This window comes from Sturnira hondurensis, unplaced genomic scaffold (genome assembly GCF_014824575.4).
Source record: "Sturnira hondurensis isolate 20B ecotype Veracruz unplaced genomic scaffold, ASM1482457v3 Scaffold0013063, whole genome shotgun sequence".
In the NCBI taxonomy this organism is placed as follows: Eukaryota; Metazoa; Chordata; class Mammalia; order Chiroptera; family Phyllostomidae; genus Sturnira; species Sturnira hondurensis.
Genome location: NW_028085694.1, coordinates 3,734,264 through 3,751,106, shown reverse-complemented (window position 1 = coordinate 3,751,106; position 16,843 = coordinate 3,734,264). Strand labels below are relative to the sequence as shown.

Below are 16,843 nucleotides of genomic sequence, written 5' to 3'. Positions count from 1 at the left end.
GAAAATTGTGTGCAGAAGTGGTGGTATAATGCAGAAACTCTATACTATTTGCTCAATTACCCTGTAAATATAAAACTGTTCTACAAATCATTTTTAATTTTTTTAAAAAATTATCAACTCTACTATACTGCAGTAATTTAAAAGTAAATAAAGCCCATATGTTTCATGAGCAGTTCCTTTACTCTCTGCTAGGTAAAATACACAGAGGAGTAGCAATCTGTTTGAGATTCAGTTTAAATGGATATTGTCTGTGATTAGAGCATTGTAAGCCTCTGATATTATTAGGGAAAGCTCCTATGTTTACTTTGGGGGTGCCTGTTAAGAGCAGGGTTCTGTTTGTTACCTCAGTACACTATCAGGGGTGTCCAACCCATGGCCCACGGGCCACGTGTGGCCCAGGATGGCTATGAATGCAGCCCAATGCGAAATCGTGCATTTACTTAAAACCCTTTCTTTGCTCATCAGTTTTCATTAGTGTTTGTGTATTTAATGTGTGGCCCAGAGACACCAAAAGTTTGGACACCCCTGCACTAGATCATTTAAGAAAGCTAAACTCACACGTACTAAAGTTTTGTTACTCGGTTGCTCAAGAATTTGTGGTAATCTCAGGCACACTACATTGGTCTGATTTAGCCCTCCGTTCTCTCCACAGAAACAGGTCCCACCGTTCACTCAGCGCCTCTGCTGGGCGGTGAAGACACAGCCGCACAGAGAGGCGGGCGCACTGGGAAACGGAGAAACTGCCAAGCCGCAAGTCATCTCGGAGGTGGTGGCACACGGGAAAACTGCAGCCTGAGCTTAGCGGAGTCAACAGGTTTCTGGGCCGACGCCCATTTCTGAGCCCTGAAGGTAGGGAGGACAGCCTGTGGTCCGTCACCTGGGCCAACCGCTGTGCTTCTCTTCCCACTGAGTGCGCAGGCTTACTGGAGGCCGTGATGTACACATACAGCTTCTACCCTAGGACTTGTTTAATAGACAACTACAATCAAGTTCATTGTTCCCGGGATCTCACTGAAGACTAAGGACTATTTTAAGCCTCTTGACTAAACAGGAAAGCAAACTTGAAAACATACAGAACTAAACCAAACAAAAGAGGTGAGACCCAGATTTTACATGGATCGGCAATTCTTGGCTTAGTTTATCCAGATATAATGTAAATCTTTCATTGTGTTTACTTTCTCTAGTGCACTTTTCAACTTTTTTATTGAATTTATTGGGGTGACATCGTTAACAAAATTATATAGATTTCAGGTATACAATTCTACAATACATCATCTGCATACTAGCGTGGATGTTCTCCACCCTAATTATACAATTTGAATCTCATCTAATTCATCCTATATATTTTATTTTTGACCCTCTTAAAGGTAAAATGCTAATCAAAATGCTCAAAATTAATAATATGTATAAATAACATAACTGCGTATGTCCTATTAGACAGGAAACGATCCTCAGACTGTTGTATAATCATGTCAGTAGTAGCTTTGAAGGAGGAAAAAATGCCAAAACTCAAAAAATGTTGTCACTCAGTGAAACTATATTTTGAGAAATTTCAAAGTGCTTGCTCAAAGTGAATGACTTTCCACGAGAAGAAAATTAGATTTCTTTACGTTGTGAAATTGACAACAGACAAAATGTTCTCCCGAACTGTTTGTTCTATAGTTCTGATCTAACCATGGTTCTGCACTCCCTGGCTTACTCCATTTCATGCCCCTGCCCTCTCTGCCTGCCGTTCTGACACTGTTCAAGGGTCTCGTTCTACGTGGTTTGTTCCAAATAATCCCCCCACCCCCGTTACCAGCGGCAGGTTGGCAGTGACCTGTAGAGATCCCTCCACACTTTGGGCACCACGCCAGCCCAGGTTAGTGCTTGACTGAACTCTGAAACGCTATATAGCAAGGAAAATCATGTTTTCAAAGCATGTGGCCAGAGTGGAAAACAGTTGTTTTAATCAAGGCTTCAGAGACTGGCAAGGAATGTGACACTATCGAGAAACCAGGCATGGTCCGGCAGGAATTCCGCACTGGTCTGGAAGCAGGCTCATCGTTCATGCGGAGGCTCAGAGCCTGCCCTATCATCCTGCCTCATTCTCCCAGCCCGGGCCGGACTGGTGGTAAAATAGCACATCTGTGTAAAGACAGCCAGCTTATGGCAATGCGTGCAAAAGGCATTTGAATGCTGTGTCTGGTCCCATTGTTGACCCCTCCAGCTCCACTCTCCAGCCTTCTCCATCTGGTCTTTACCCAGTGGGACAGCATCAACAGGCTCCCTCACCTTCCAGCTCCTACCAATGACAGGTACCATGAGAGGTACAGCAAGCCATCTGGAGGAGGGAGGAGGCTGAGAAAATGATTTCCCTCGCTCCCTCCCTACCTGGTTGCTGTAGGTTGGCTGGGTTGGCTCCCATCAGTCCACTTGTCCTCTCCCTCCCTCATCTTTCAGGGTGAGGGGCACTGACTGCTTTTTGCTGTTTCTAGCTCTGGGGCACTGCAGCTGCACCTCTCTTGCTGGTTTGCATGAACTCTGCCCTCCCCCAGTTACCAAGTGACCATCCCCCACTCCAAGTACCAGTTGGACTGGATCGCTGGTTTCCTGTGGAATTCTGAGTAATACAGATGTCATTTACAGCACATTGGAATACAACAGAAAGTGTTATTTGCAAGGTTTTAATATGTTACAGAGTTTTTTACATCTTTCAGTAAGATCTAGCACACATAACATTTTCTGCTTATAAACATAACAACTCTCAGAGAAGGAAAGAGGAATAAGCCCTGGGCATGGACCAGCAGCACAATTCTTGTGACGCCCTCCATGCCCCCTTACACAGACCAGCACCCTAGTAAATTCCTCTACACACGGGGTTTCAATAAATGAGCGACTTCCCCACAGTTGCAGGGGTTATATAAAACAAAGCTGACTGCGCTGGATTCCAGCAGATCCCTGCACAGTGCAGTCTAGCTCAGAGGTCCAGTGCAATCCAGAATCAGTGTTCTGGATTGCCAACTCTCTCTGTGTTCTTAATCTTGTGAACCACGGAAATAAATGAAATGGATGTAAGTGTTAATTTGGGCCTAAGGATTAACCAGGATTGAAACAAGACACTGCAGAGAAAAAAGCAGTAGACATCTCCTTAGCAGATCTGTGAGGAGGGCAAGGAGGAGGGTAACGACAGCCTGAGCTAAGGGGGCACTGCAGCCTTATGTGAGGCACAAGGGCTGCATCTTGGTGGGTACCACTGATGCCTCCTCCTGAGTGGCATCTTCTGTGGCATGGCTAGCCACGAGGGATGTTGAGTGAGTGCTGCTCTCCCGGAAGCTCTGCAGTCTGCAGCCCTGTTGGAGATGCTATCAATGCAATAGCTCTTAAAACCCAGGAGCATAAACCAGACTTAATCCCTGAGTAGACAAAAAAGCTCAGGGCCTGGGAGAAGCGCTCAGGACTAAGCTCATCCCTATTCCATCCACAGCCTCATTTTATTCTAGGGTTCTTCACCTCTGCTCTTCCAATGTGAATACAAACATCAGAGGCAATCTGGAACCTATACAAATCTATGTAATTGGAACTTTCATACATGCATCCACTGATTCTCCTAAAGTGCCTTTTTATTTACCAGACTCAGACTCTCTTTCAGCCCCTGGGGGAGGGGGAAATCCTCTGATTTGCACTGTAGAAGCATTCTCTGCCTCAGTGTCAGCCTCTGCCTCCAAGTACTGTGAGCTTCTGCTGGAAGAGTCTCTCAGGCATGTTTGTGCACCCGATGCCCAACACGGGGGCACACAGTCGATGCACAACAAACGCTTTGTTCCCCTGTTGGTTAGTTTCAGTTTGCTGGTTGGAAGGAGATGGGAACCTGATCACACTATATTGAGCAATGCTTGGGTGATAGGGAAGTAGAAAGAAAGTATAGGCTATCCTTTCAAGGAATTTGGCTGATAAAATTCTTGGAAACTCTCCTACGGTATTCAACATACTTTATTAAATATTTGCCTTAACCTCACTTCTAAATCTACTGAGAGCAGAACTGGTATCTGTCCGTCTCCCTGTTCTTTGAAGCACAAACACCAAAACTTGCTTGTAATTGGCAAGAAATCAAGTTTGATTGAATAACTCCCCAAATCCTGTTTCCAGTCCTTTTTCTTTGGTTTCACTGTGGAAATTAATAGTTATTCCCTCCTTGAAACTCCCCTCCAAGCCTCTGTGACTCTAGCCTCTCCTGGGTCTTGTCCCGCTGTGCTCAGTACTTACTTCTGTCTCCCGTTCTTCCATCATCCTTGAAGTATATACACCCTAGACTCGGTTCTCAGCCCTCTCTTTTTTCCCCTTTAAATTTTCTTTCACTATTGCTTACATTATTTCCTTTATGTGATGTCTCCCAAATAATTATCTCAAGCCCTGACACCTCTCATGTCTTCTTTCTCTCTCATGGTAAGCTCCCAGATTCCAGATAAACAAGATAAAAGTCTCTATAAGGGGTCCTGGCTGGTGTAGCTCAGTGGATTGAGCGTGGGCCTGTGAAGCAAAGGGTCACTGGTTTGATTCCCAGTCAGGGCACATACCTGGGTTGTAGGCTAGGTCCCCAGTAGGGGACACATGAGAGGCAACCACACATTGATGTTTCTCTCCCACTTTTTCTCCTTCCCTTCCCCTCTCTCTAAAAATAAATAAATAAAATATATTTTTTAAAAAGTCCCCATAAGGGTAGCAGGTATGTAGGTGAGAACTCTCAATCTCCCTCAAGTCCGCTGTTGGAGATCATGAAGGCACGATAAGGAACAACGTTTCCAGTGTAAACACCAGGTTTTTAATGTGGGTGGGTAAAGTGATGCTGGCCACAGGTCTCACTCTTTGTGCGCAGTTCAGCATTCACCAGCTGGCAGAGAGGTTTGGAACTGGAGAGGCTTCATCCCGCTCACACTGGTCAGTGCTCCCTCTTCCCGGTGCTTTGCTTGGGCACAGGGTACAACGTTGGGGCTCCCTTCCCTGATGCCCGTCCCAGGCCCTAATTACTGTCATGCTCCTGCCCAGCACTCTCGTGGATTCTAACTCAATTCCAAGCCAGGGTATGTGGTTCCTGGACCTCCCCCTGATGAGGGTTCTCAGCCTCTTTTCTTGTGAACTTCCCCTTGTTAACCCTACCACACAACCAGCCTCGGGGCCCCAGGCTGAGTAAAAGGGCCAGCAGGACCCAGACTCCATTTCCTAAGAAATCCTGCTCTGTGTGGTGAGGCACTGACCTCAGCTCCTTGTCTACCTCATGAATAGTTGTTCGATGCCCTGCAACTTCTCTTGTGATTACTTTTTGTATCATTATCTAGCCTTACATTCTATGGCAGAGACTGATCAATTGCATTTCTTTTTTTTTTATAGAGTGATAAACTCCATTTTCCAGACTTTGTAGCTAGGGTGGCCATGTGCCCAACCAGAGGTGAGTGTAAGTGAAGTGTGCCGCTTCTGGGTCAGCCCTGAAACACCGAGCGTGGGCCCCGCCGCGCTCTTTTGTCTTCCTGCAAGCTGGAACACAGCCTGTGATCACTCAGACTGGGCAAAGTCCCAGAAGTATGACTCAAAGCGGTGCACGGACTAGTCTCCATCAACGAGGGGACGAGTACAGAAATTGTGAATACGCACTTACAGACGTTTACAGCACCTGGACATTGCTGTAAAATACGAGTGGATGGTCTGCGGGTATAAACCAGAAATACTGGTCTTTGGCACACTGAACATAAAGAAACCAGTCTTTAAACAATGCGAGTTTGGAAGCACGGCCCTCGCAGATGATGGAAAAACAAGAGGTGAGAAATCCTTCAAACCTGAACCACTTATCTCAGAACTATGAACAAGAAAAGAATAAACTTCTGTTCTCGTTTTCTTCAAGTCACTGTTTTGGGGCGTCTTTGCCTAAGAAGACTGTGGCTGCAGGTGGAGGTGTTGGGAGGAAGCAGAACGTGAGTGTGTGGCAGCTACTCAGTGCAGTGTTGGCCAGGCTTACGAGAAAGAGGTGAGCTCAGGCCAGAACAGTTTGTAAGTTTGTCACCAAAGGTGGAAAGGAACAGACAGCATCCAGAAAGGGGGCGCCTTGGAAGATTAGGGAAGTTAACCGCTTCTGGAACCCCAAAGAGCAGAAAACAGTATCGCCACTGACAGCCTCTCAAAGGCCTCTCGATAAGACGATGCCGTGGCCCAAAGGGAACACAGGCCTTCAGTGAATATAGGAGAAAGGCGGCAGCTTCCCGCCCAAGTCCGTGTTCTACAGCACCTCAAGGCAGAGGCCAGTGAGGAAGGGAAGAGAGAGGTGGGCCAGCACAGAAGGTGGGAAATAAGGCACGCCGGGCCAGAAACAGAATTTGGATGTGGCAACTGGCACATGGGATGGACTGGACGCGAACAGACCCGTAAGAAGCCTATGAGCTTCTTATGGAATTATGTTGCTGTGGAAGCCACGGCTGGGCTTGGAAAGGCCTGTGTTCATTCTCCCCCAAGAAGCACACACTTTCTGATATGGACTTCAGATCCTGCCACAGAGGGTAATGAACGAGGAAGAGCTGGTCCCCGGGAGGCCGCTTCCTAAGGACAGAAGGGGGACCTGCCGCAAAGCTGACTTAGCAGCCAGGACAGAGAGGCCTGAATTGCTCCTGCTCAGCAGGGCTTCCTCATTTGCAGGCACCTGCAGCCGCTACACATCCATCTCCCATCCTTCTGAATGAGAGCTTTGTTTTGTGTTTTTGTTTCTGTTGTTTTTTTTTTGGGGGGGGGGGTTCTTGCTTCTTTTCCTCCATTGTATAATGATGTTTCTCAGTCAGGATAAAGAAATAACAAACATTTTAGCATGGGTATTTTGAACAGAGATTAGAGAAGGGAAGGCCAGACCTGTGGAGTTCTGGTACACTCAATCCTTTCAGGGAACGCAGGGTGGCCAGTGACACACACGGAGGGGCGGGGCAGTGAGGGGAAAGGAGCAGAGGCCGCGGCATCGGCTGTATCTGAGTCAGATGCAGGTTCATGGCCTTAGCAATGACTGTAACCTGGCGCCCTGCTGATGAGCTTTTTCTTCCTCTCTGAAAATGGCATAATAACTATACCTACCATAAAGGATTGTTGAAAGAAATAAATTTATGTTGATAAAGTGCTTAGCAAGATGCCTAGTAAATGGTAGATAATACTTCCCAAGAGAGTTAAATAACTCAGGATTTTTTACAGAAACAGAAAAAAACCTTAAAATTTATATAGAATCACAAAGGATCCCAAAGGGCCAAAGCAATTTTGAGAAAGAACAAATCTGGAGGCCTCTTACATCCTGATTTTAAAATATATTATTAGAAGGCTACGGTAATCAAAACAATGTGGTATTCCCATAAAGACAGAGACATAGACCAATGAAACAGAATAGACAGCCCAGGAATAAACCCATGCTTATACAGTTACATGATCTTCAACAAGGGAGCTGGAAATACACAATAGAGAAAGGGTAGTCTTTTCAACAAATGATTTTGGGGGAAGTAGATAACCACACACAAAAAGTGTAGCCTCTGAAGGCAGCAGCCCTGAGTCTGGAGCCTTGTTCACCAGCAGGTCAGTTAACCTCTGTGCCTCAATTTCCACACCTATAAAATGGAATCACAAAAGAATCTTCCACTGAGACTGTTCAGAGATTTAAATAACATGCTTAGCACAACTTCTGACTCATAGTTTTAATTTCTTTACTGCTATTTGTCAGTGAGCTTAAGGAAAGTTACTTAATCTCATTAAGACTCAATTTCCTCTGTTGCAAAAGGGAGACAAACTCTAACTTGTTGGGTCATTGGGACAAAGGGAAGGATATAGCCGACATAAAGCCCTTGGCTCACTTCTGGGTCCAGAGGAGTCAGGCAAGTCCATTAAGCAAAAGAGCAAGCCCATTCCCAAGAGGTAAGGGAGAAAGGGTCCCAATAAAGATTACCAGGGAGGGGAGACCAAAGTGGGAAACACCCTCCCTCAGGCTGGGTGGGTCCCTGGCATAACCTCCCCGAAGCCAAGGTCTTCCTTCCTCCACCACCCTGTCCATAGTCATTAGCTGGTATTTTTCACCGCTACCGAAAATCTTTAATCCTGGATGACATGTGTACAAGGAGGTAAGCTTGCTGAGTTGAAAGCTTCATGTCTAACCTTCTGATTCTATTATTATACTTTCTCTAGACCTTTTACTCCATGTGGATCTTAGAGTAATCCACCAAAATATTTTCACTGACATACCACTGCCTGACTTTCAAAGTGAGTTCACACCTCGTTTCCCATTAGCTCCCATGGCGAGATGGGCAGGGCAGCATTCTCTGTTCTTCAGAGAAGAAAACCAACCCTGGGAGAGACAAATTCACTCTGGCCAGCTGTCATCATTCTGGCCCAGGGATCTTGTCACCACACTGACCACTATGGCCTTTTTTCAGTGGTTAATTCTATTTCCCCCCTGAGAGTGAAATATGCAGATTTGTCCTCTGTAACAACATTAATGCCTCTTACAAACATTTACTGATTCTAGAAGAAATACAATATGATTATCGTAAATGTCAATAAAAATGTGTAAGTGTATCCGTACTTAGAATTTATGACAAGAGTTTACGGGGGGAAAAGTTCACATAATCAAATAAAAATGACAGAGTAAAACTCTAAGTACATGATAGAAAATGGCAATGATTAGTCAGTTTGCCTGTTTTAGAGAAAGCTCAGAGGAGAAAGCAAGCAAACGGTTTACTTCTAATATGTGGAATGATGTGATTTAAGAAGCACCTTCTCCTTAAGCATGCTACTTTCCCCATCAACCTTATCTGCCTATAAGAAATTAGACTGGAAATTACCAGAGAAAAACGAGTAACCACCTAGTAGCAATCCTTGCTAGCATTGCGCCTCCCTTCCCATACATGTCATGGGCAAGAGCCATTGGGCCGATGACAGCGGAGTCTACCCAACCACTGATTCCCGCCTTCCCTGTCCAGGTAACATTTTCCCACTGTTCACTATATGCAGGGGAAGGACAGGTACACAAAAACATGTGTAAAGATGTAAAATGCGCACAGGAAGCTCATCATCCACAGCAGTGCACATCCAGCCAGGGCTAATCCTCCACTTTCCCTGGCACATCTCCCAATATCTGGAGATATGGGAGGTAAACATGACCAAGGGGCACTACCGGCACATAGTGACTAAAGGCCCGCGAAGTCACTACACATGCTACAAGGCACAGGACAGCCCCCACCAGAGAACTGTCCAGCCTAATGTTAGCAGTGCCAAGGCTGAGAAACCCTGACTGACAGGGCACAGTGAGACACAGAAGGAAATGTAACACGGGGGCAAGTACGGCTCGGGCGGTAAGAGAGACAAAAGTGAGGTGCGCTCAGACTGACCACATTGAAACAGGAGGATAAAACTCCGTGTTGGCAAGGGTGTAGGGGAAATGGCACTCTCGGACCATGCTGGTGAGCATAAAAACTGATACCACTTCTGGGGAGGGCAATTTAAAAATGTATATACTATTTCTACCTTTGCTTCCTTTTTCATTCCTATCTTCTCTCTTCCTTTGCCTTCTCTTTCCTTCCCTTTCCGGAAGTGAGACATAAGCACGGGGCTGAGAAAACAATGTGATGGGAGGGAGTTTGGGGAATAGCACAGAGCCTTGGACAACTTGGTTGGGAAGCCACATAGAGCAATGACCTGGAGGGATAGGAAGCTGAGAATGAAGCCGACAAGACACATGCGTTGGCAGGCCAAGCAGCCACGGACAAGAGGAAGTTGCAAGGCAGGTGGACACGGAGGAGGCAGGATGGCCTTTGCTATTGGGGGATGGGCTACTTTGAGCAAATAGGTATAAATATTAACGATAATGGAATCAAGTTTTCAACTTCCAGAGAAGAAATGTACAAAGATATAACAGGGAGAGAACAGAAAGATCCCTGGGTGTTGGGTTGGAATTGGAGGTACACTATCGGTATGAATGAATGATTTTATAATACATGGTCTCATGTAGAAAAATTTATAAATGCTTCCATTTCCTGTTCTCTTAAAGACCTAAAGCAATGACACCCCAGCAACAATGGGCCCATCAACCTCCCACAGCTTAGTTTCTAAATACTATTCTCTACCAAAATAGAGGAAGTACTAAGTCAGGGAAAGTACAAGTCTGGAATACCCTGTAGTGCCGGACATTGTTTCGAGTGCTCGGGGAAGGGTATCAATGTCAAAAAGATACAGGATGTCAAAGGGCCAGTTCGAAGGGACTCCCATGGGCCAAAATGAGGACCATGTGACCATCAAAATAAACAGTGACAGTAAGATGTCAACATATTGAATACAAAAGAAATCCACAAATACTTCCTAATATAAATTAATAAATAAATTAAGGAGAAAAAGTTGCTCCTTAGAGTGAATGCCAGCTAACAAATGTAGGAATGATGGAAATAAAGAATCATTATTTGGTGGCCTTCAGAGAGGTGGCTGAGTCAGTCATGTCATCAATATGATAAGGCTGTAGATAGAGGTTTAATGAGGAGCAGGCTATTAGCATAAACTTAGAATACTTTCCTACAAATTTATTGGTATACCTTTCCAGGGACAAAATGGTGACTTTCAGGTGGGACGATGTGGCAGACACCAACACAGCCAGGCAACCGAGGCCAATACTCCAGTGGTGGGACAGGTTGGTACTTTGGACTCTCCAATGGTACGTGCTGAGAAGAGCAGAGTACATATTTCTGCCAAGAGCACACGGCGTGAGTCTGTTTCTGAAGAAATACCTGCTAGACTCAGGTTGAGTCATCCTACAGCTGTGAGAGCTGTCAGCTAAGACCTGTGCAACTGCAGGGACTTCAGGAACAGGGACGGTCGGAGGGACTGCTCCGGAAGAGACGTGAGAGGCATGACAAACTTAACATGGATCCAGGTCAGACAGGGAAAAAGGCATTTTGGGGGACAACTGATGAGACATGAATGGGCTCTGTGGATTGGACAGTAGTGTGGTTACCATAGGTTCAATTTCCTGATTAAGTCATGCAATGATTAATGGTATGTGCCAACTTGACTGGGTTAAGGGATACCCAGACAGCCAGTAGGACATTATCTGGGTGTGCCTCGGGGTGTTCAAGGAAGAGATTAGCAACTGAATCAGCAGGCTGAGTAGAGCGGAGCACCCTTGCCAATGCGGGTGGCCTCCTGTAACATTAAGGGCCTGAGTAGAACGAAAAAGGAGAAGGGCAAATTTGCTATGTTGCTTGAGCTGCGACGTAGGTCTTCTTCTGCCCTTGGACATCTGTGCTCCTGGTTCTCAGGCCTTCCGACTCAGACCTACATCACCAGCTTTCCTGGTTCTTCAGCTTGCAGATGGCAGATCATGGGAATTCTTGGCCTCCTTGATCTCAAGAGCAAATTTCTATAATAAACCAATCTCTCTCTTTCTCTCTTGTCTCTCTCTATATGTAACATATTTATATATAAATAACATATATGTTTAACATAGCTATACATAAATAACATATATATTCTATTGGTTCTGTTTCTTTGGCGAATGCTGACAGATCTAAAGGCCATGGAAAGATAGAAAAGGATTATACTTATTTTCCCTGTGAGATCCATGATACAGTTTAATCCAAGGGGGAGGGGGGACATCCCCATTCAAAGAACTGAGCTATTACAAATCAACCAGGGCAAGAGGCAAATGACACAGTGATTTTCTATACCGGATCCCTTGCTCCGGTCTTCAATTACTAATTACGACCAAGGACTCTTCAAGTACCTTTGGATGCCCCTCTCCTTGGGGCATGAAAGACTCTGACTGACTCCACAGTGCACCTTTGAGCTATCTAATCTGAGTTTATCTTGGGGCAGCTCCAGAATCTCTGCAGAGGACGGGCTTCAGGGCACTCTGAGGGAAGCGTCAGACCCCAGGAAGCTGCCTTCAAGATGCAGTAACAAAGCCAGCACAGTGCTTTAATGTAGACCTCATGTTGGGAAGGCCTTTGGGCAAACTGGTACAGCTTATGGAAGGCCTAAAGTGCCCTCCAACCCAGCCCTGCCACCTGCAAGCCATCCCTTGATGATGCCACCGAATTTGCACATGGCTGAGTCAAGGCCAAGGCAAGTAAAACCTGCTACCTAATGTCCCAGAAACAATGAAGGGACAGGACTAGCTGATGAGGAACTAGGGGGGGCTGACAAACGTCCTTTGGAAAGGGGTAAGGTAGGCTGTACTAGGCAGGCTGATTTCCAGAGTGACACCCAGCCTGGCTCAGCCTGAGGTGTGTGAACGAGTCACATCTGAGAAGAGGCAAGGTCCATGGGGCCCAGCCAGTACTGGGTCACAGGTGAGGGAGGCATTCAAGGCAGCAGGTGGACAGGACAGGAGCTGGGGGGCAGGCACTGCAGAGGCCTGGTAAGGAGGAATGAGGAGGAGGACATCGGCCTGGGGAGTGAAGAGGGGGTGGGGACATCCCAGGAAATCAGAACCCTCCTCTCACTGGCTCCTACTCACCTGGCTCACCAGGCAGGTCAGGCAGACAGCAACACATGCCTTCCAGATCAAATGAAATAATTAGCTTAACTGTTTGAGAGGGGAAATGCCTTCAGTCAGTTTAGGGTTTTGCAGAGTGAACAGCAGAAGCCCCAGGTAGCCAGAGGCACGGGGCAGGGAGGCCGGCCCAGGGCTTCCCTCCTCAATGTCTGAGCACTGCCATCTCCTCGGATGTGCTAGCCAGTTAGCTGGCTCTCGGTTTTTGCCCCCAAAGAACTGGGATGAGCAGACAGTACAGGTAATTCTAAGAAGGAAATAAAGCTTCTTTGGAACTTTGCCCTGTGTCTTCGATTACACAGTATTGGATCATCCCAGTCCTGATATTTATCTTCCTCTTGTATTCCCTACAGAGTGGTTTCTGAACCTTTGGCAGGATTTCCTCATTGATGTCTCCTTCGACATCAGAGGACTGCAGCCATGTGCACTTAGCACGCCCGGCACCCACAGGAAAGTCCTACCACCCCATATAGCCCGCCTGGGTGCCCTGCATCTGGAGGTCTGCATCTTCAATTCCAGTTCCTGTATGACCCTCACAGGGTACAAAGCTCCTTCTCATACATGATATATTGGGACCCAAGAAAACAGCCCACACAGGTAGGTAGAAAAGGAATTATTACCCCCATTGTGTAAATGAGAGAACTGACTTGAGGATGACAAACGATTTATTCAATGTCATGAGAACTCACAAAAGTGGGGCTGGGATTAGAACACGTACTCCAACCGCCTCTCTAACCCAGCATTATAAAAGCACAGGCTCCAGGGCTTTCCATCCGCTGCACGACCAAGTTCCAGGGGACTTCTTCACACACATACAGAAGCCAGTACGAGGGACAAAGGATTAGCAAGGCCAGACAGGAGGTGGCTTAGTAGCTGCAGGAGAGATGATGGAGGAAAAGAGCAAAAGGACCATGGCCAGGAAGCAGGTAAGGAGAGTGTGCAGAACTTCTGGAAGTCCCCTACAGCTTGGGGACTTGTCTTTTTGCTGGAACGATGTACATTTGCACCCATGCTTCCAGAAATGTCAATACTTTAATGTTTATCTAGAGGAGAAGGCAACCGGCATTTAAGAAGCACTTCCTGTCGATCAGAGACCACACTAAGTGCTTTTCTCTTTTAATCTTGGAAGGTGGATATAAAAACTACATTTTTTTCAGACAAGGAAATGAAGGCTTAGCAAGGCAAAGCAATGTACCCGAGGTCACAAAGTCTGGCCTGGAATGAAGGCTGGTCTGACTGCAAAGCTCCGCTCTTCTCTTCATACCACATTCCTAATGCTTTGGACCTGGGCTCTGCCATTTAGAAGCTTGCAATCAGACTTAACCACCCTGTTGGGTATAATCACAGGCCAGAAAGCATTTTGCACTAATGTATACTCCCAGGAGAATGGCTAATGGGTAATTTAAGCTATAGTAATTCCCATTTGGGTTACAGTGATTCCCCTTGCCCCAGCCCAAAGAAATAAGAGGTTGGGCTGAAGTTACGGTGGATTTCTGCTCCTCAGCAGGAAGATGGAAAACCTGGGAGAAGCAGCCAGCCTCAGGCATGTGGACATGTCTTTGAGAGTGTGTGCCTACAATGCTGTGTGTGCATTGTTCCTGAGTGCATGTGCGTTTTAGGAAAATGAGAGAATGAACACACTGTAGACTCTCAAACGGCTTCTGATGAACATACACAAGACACTACTATCACATATTTTAGTGCTGTCATTTCAGTCTTCATTTATAGAAAACAAAGAGATCTATCTGTTCTAGCAAACACGTCTTGTAAAACAGCCAGATACCTAAAATAGATCTGATCTAAGAGTCTGGTAGTTGATTTTACCCATTTGTCAGATTTAGAAAAGAGGGTGTGTCATTTGTAGTTAAAGCAGTTACATAGTTTTGAATTCTAAAGACAAAAAAATTTAAAACAAGAAAAATGTACCCAAATGATCTATTTTTCCGGTTATGTGGCAGTGACCATCAATGCAAGTTAAGTCCAGGTGGTCCAGGCACTGTGGTCACAACAGTGGGTCCCACACTCAAGGCACAAAAGACAACTCTGGAAGCTTATCTCAGATACATAAGCCTCACTGGCAGGGTGTGCTTGCTGCTCTTTGTAGAATAGCCCAGTTTGTTTAGACAAGCAGGCGAACAGAGGCAAGGTTGTACATTTCTAACTGTATCACTTCTGTGGGGGCAGGGATGGGGGGAGGATAATTCTACTCACTGGACTGGGACCACACAGAAGTGGACCCAATGTCTCCTAGGAAGCAGGGATAGCAACTACTGACAACCCAGCAATACAGAAGCTCAGGCACTGATGAAATGCAGTGTAGTGCATGGAATAATCTACTTATAAAGGGCCCATCTATTTGTGGCAAACATTTACTTTATTCTTCAACTTACAAAAAAAAAAACCAAGTAGGAACAATGAGAGGTTAGGCATCCCTTAGCTTCTAAAGTAACGTTCCCACACCAGGTAATATACGCTGGGTGGCAGGGGTGAGGAGGTAAATGTGTTGTAATGACAACAGATAATTATGGGAGGGGGCCATATCGTGGAAACCAGGTACTCACTTAAAAACTGACCTACACATACTTTGGAGGACCACTTTAATGATTACCCTAGTAAGGTTAAATTGTTTCCAATACTCACAGCCACACAGTCACACCTCAAATTACATGCATGAGAAATTCCTGAGCAATTTTGGGTAGTTGCAGCCTGCTGAGGGAAAGCAATAAAGTAACATTGCTACTGAACAAAGCACTTCTGTCTGCCAAGGGGGCCTTCATTTACTCACAAAGAACAACCTCCCAACAATGTTACTAGTTAATAGTAACTATTCCCCGAATTTTTTGATGCCTTGCATGGTTCGTGCTGTTCCGAAACACACCATCGTACCAGGAGTACAGGTTACATCCCTGGGCTCCGCGGGGAAACCTGTTTTTCCCATCGAGGGCAGTTAAGAGTTTGGAAAAGAAGCACCTGTGCAAAAGCAGAGCGGAGCCTCGCGGGGCTCTCTGCGTTCAACCCACCAGCCCCGAGCAGGGGCGGACGCAAAGAGGCTTTGGCATCCCGATTGCTTTTCACTCTTGGGGGGCGGGGGGGGAGTGGGAAAGGGCAAGGTGCGCTACACTCAGCCCGAAGGGTCCTGTCCCAGGTGCTTGGAGTGAGTCTGGGCCCGGGGCTAGAAGTCAGGCAACCCCGAAAAGCTGGGCCCTGCGGAGGCCCAGTGGCGGTCTCCCCACGCGCGCCCCAGGCGGCTGCGGCCGCGGGAACCCTCCCGGTGCCTAGCGCTCCACTCACCGCTCACGCTTGCCCGCGCCGCCGAGCCCGGGAGCCGGGGCCCCTGCGGCTGCCGCATGCCCTCGGGCCCTGCGCGACGGGGCGACCAGGTGCCCGGCTCCCGCCGGGCTCCAGGAGCAGCGGAGGACACGGCGGATGGCGGCGGCGCGCCTACTTTCCAGCAGCCGCTGCGACGCGTCCGGAGTCCAAGGAAAGTTTGGCTGAACAAGGGGTGGAGCTGAGGGGGCGGAGGGGCCGCGCCACCGCCCTGCCCCGCCCTGCCCAGCCATGCCCAAGGCGTCAGACAGTTCCCACGGGAGAGCGCCCCCGAACGGCGCGCCACGGTTGGGTTCTTCTGCAGATGCTCTCCTGCCTGGGAGTGGCCCTCAGGTTGGGTGGTCCGCCTGAGGAGGATGAGGAGCCAACTAAAGGACCCTAGCGTCCGCAGGCCGTGCAGAACCATACCTGGGAGTTCCGTACTAAGCGCTGTCCTTCTCCATCTCTCGGATTCGTTTGAAAAGGCTGCAGGGAAGAACAGCCCATGCCCATCCACCTCAACCCCTGTGGGACGTAGGCTCACTGCCAAGACAAACGTTTGTTATAAAATTTGAACCCAAAGTTACCCGAGGGTGTAGGCAGCCCCAGAGTCTAAAGGATGATCGAGTATACCTGGTCTGGGACCAAAAGGTGCATAATAACTAGGCACCTTTTGATTGAAACAGGAAACAAAATATTTAAAATTATGAGAGGCTTCTTGTCCTCCTGGGGTAGTTTTTCAAAGATGAAATATAAAGCCTCTACTGACCCACCTTTGGCAAAGGAGAAGGATGTAAAATAAAACAATGTAATGAAGACTGTTCTCTCTGAACTCTGCAGAGCAAAATGAGGCCACAGACATGTTCAAAGTTGGGCCCCGTGACCACGCAGAAGGGAAATACTGTAGTGTGAAGTCCTCATGCTTCAGAACCGTAGGAAACACTGAGTACATGTGACGGCTTGTAACCCTTTGCTGTTCATGCATTCACTCAACTTTTGTATGCCAGCTAA

General features: G+C 47.0%; 1 protein-coding gene across 2 annotated transcripts in view; it reads right to left on the bottom strand.

Moving 5' to 3' along the window:
- LPAR3 (lysophosphatidic acid receptor 3) overlaps nucleotides 1–16,292 on the bottom strand; it is a 69,301-nt gene extending 53,009 nt beyond the window's left edge. The window contains exon 1 of one of the 2 annotated variants that reach the window (XM_037060956.1): nucleotides 16,262–16,292. The gene's annotated coding sequence lies outside the window, so the exon portion shown is untranslated. Of the gene's footprint in view, nucleotides 1–15,817; nucleotides 16,005–16,261 lie in introns of those variants that run through there. The other variant, XM_037060955.1, reaches the window with a different exon arrangement.
- Between the last annotated feature and the right edge of the window lie 551 nt (nucleotides 16,293–16,843).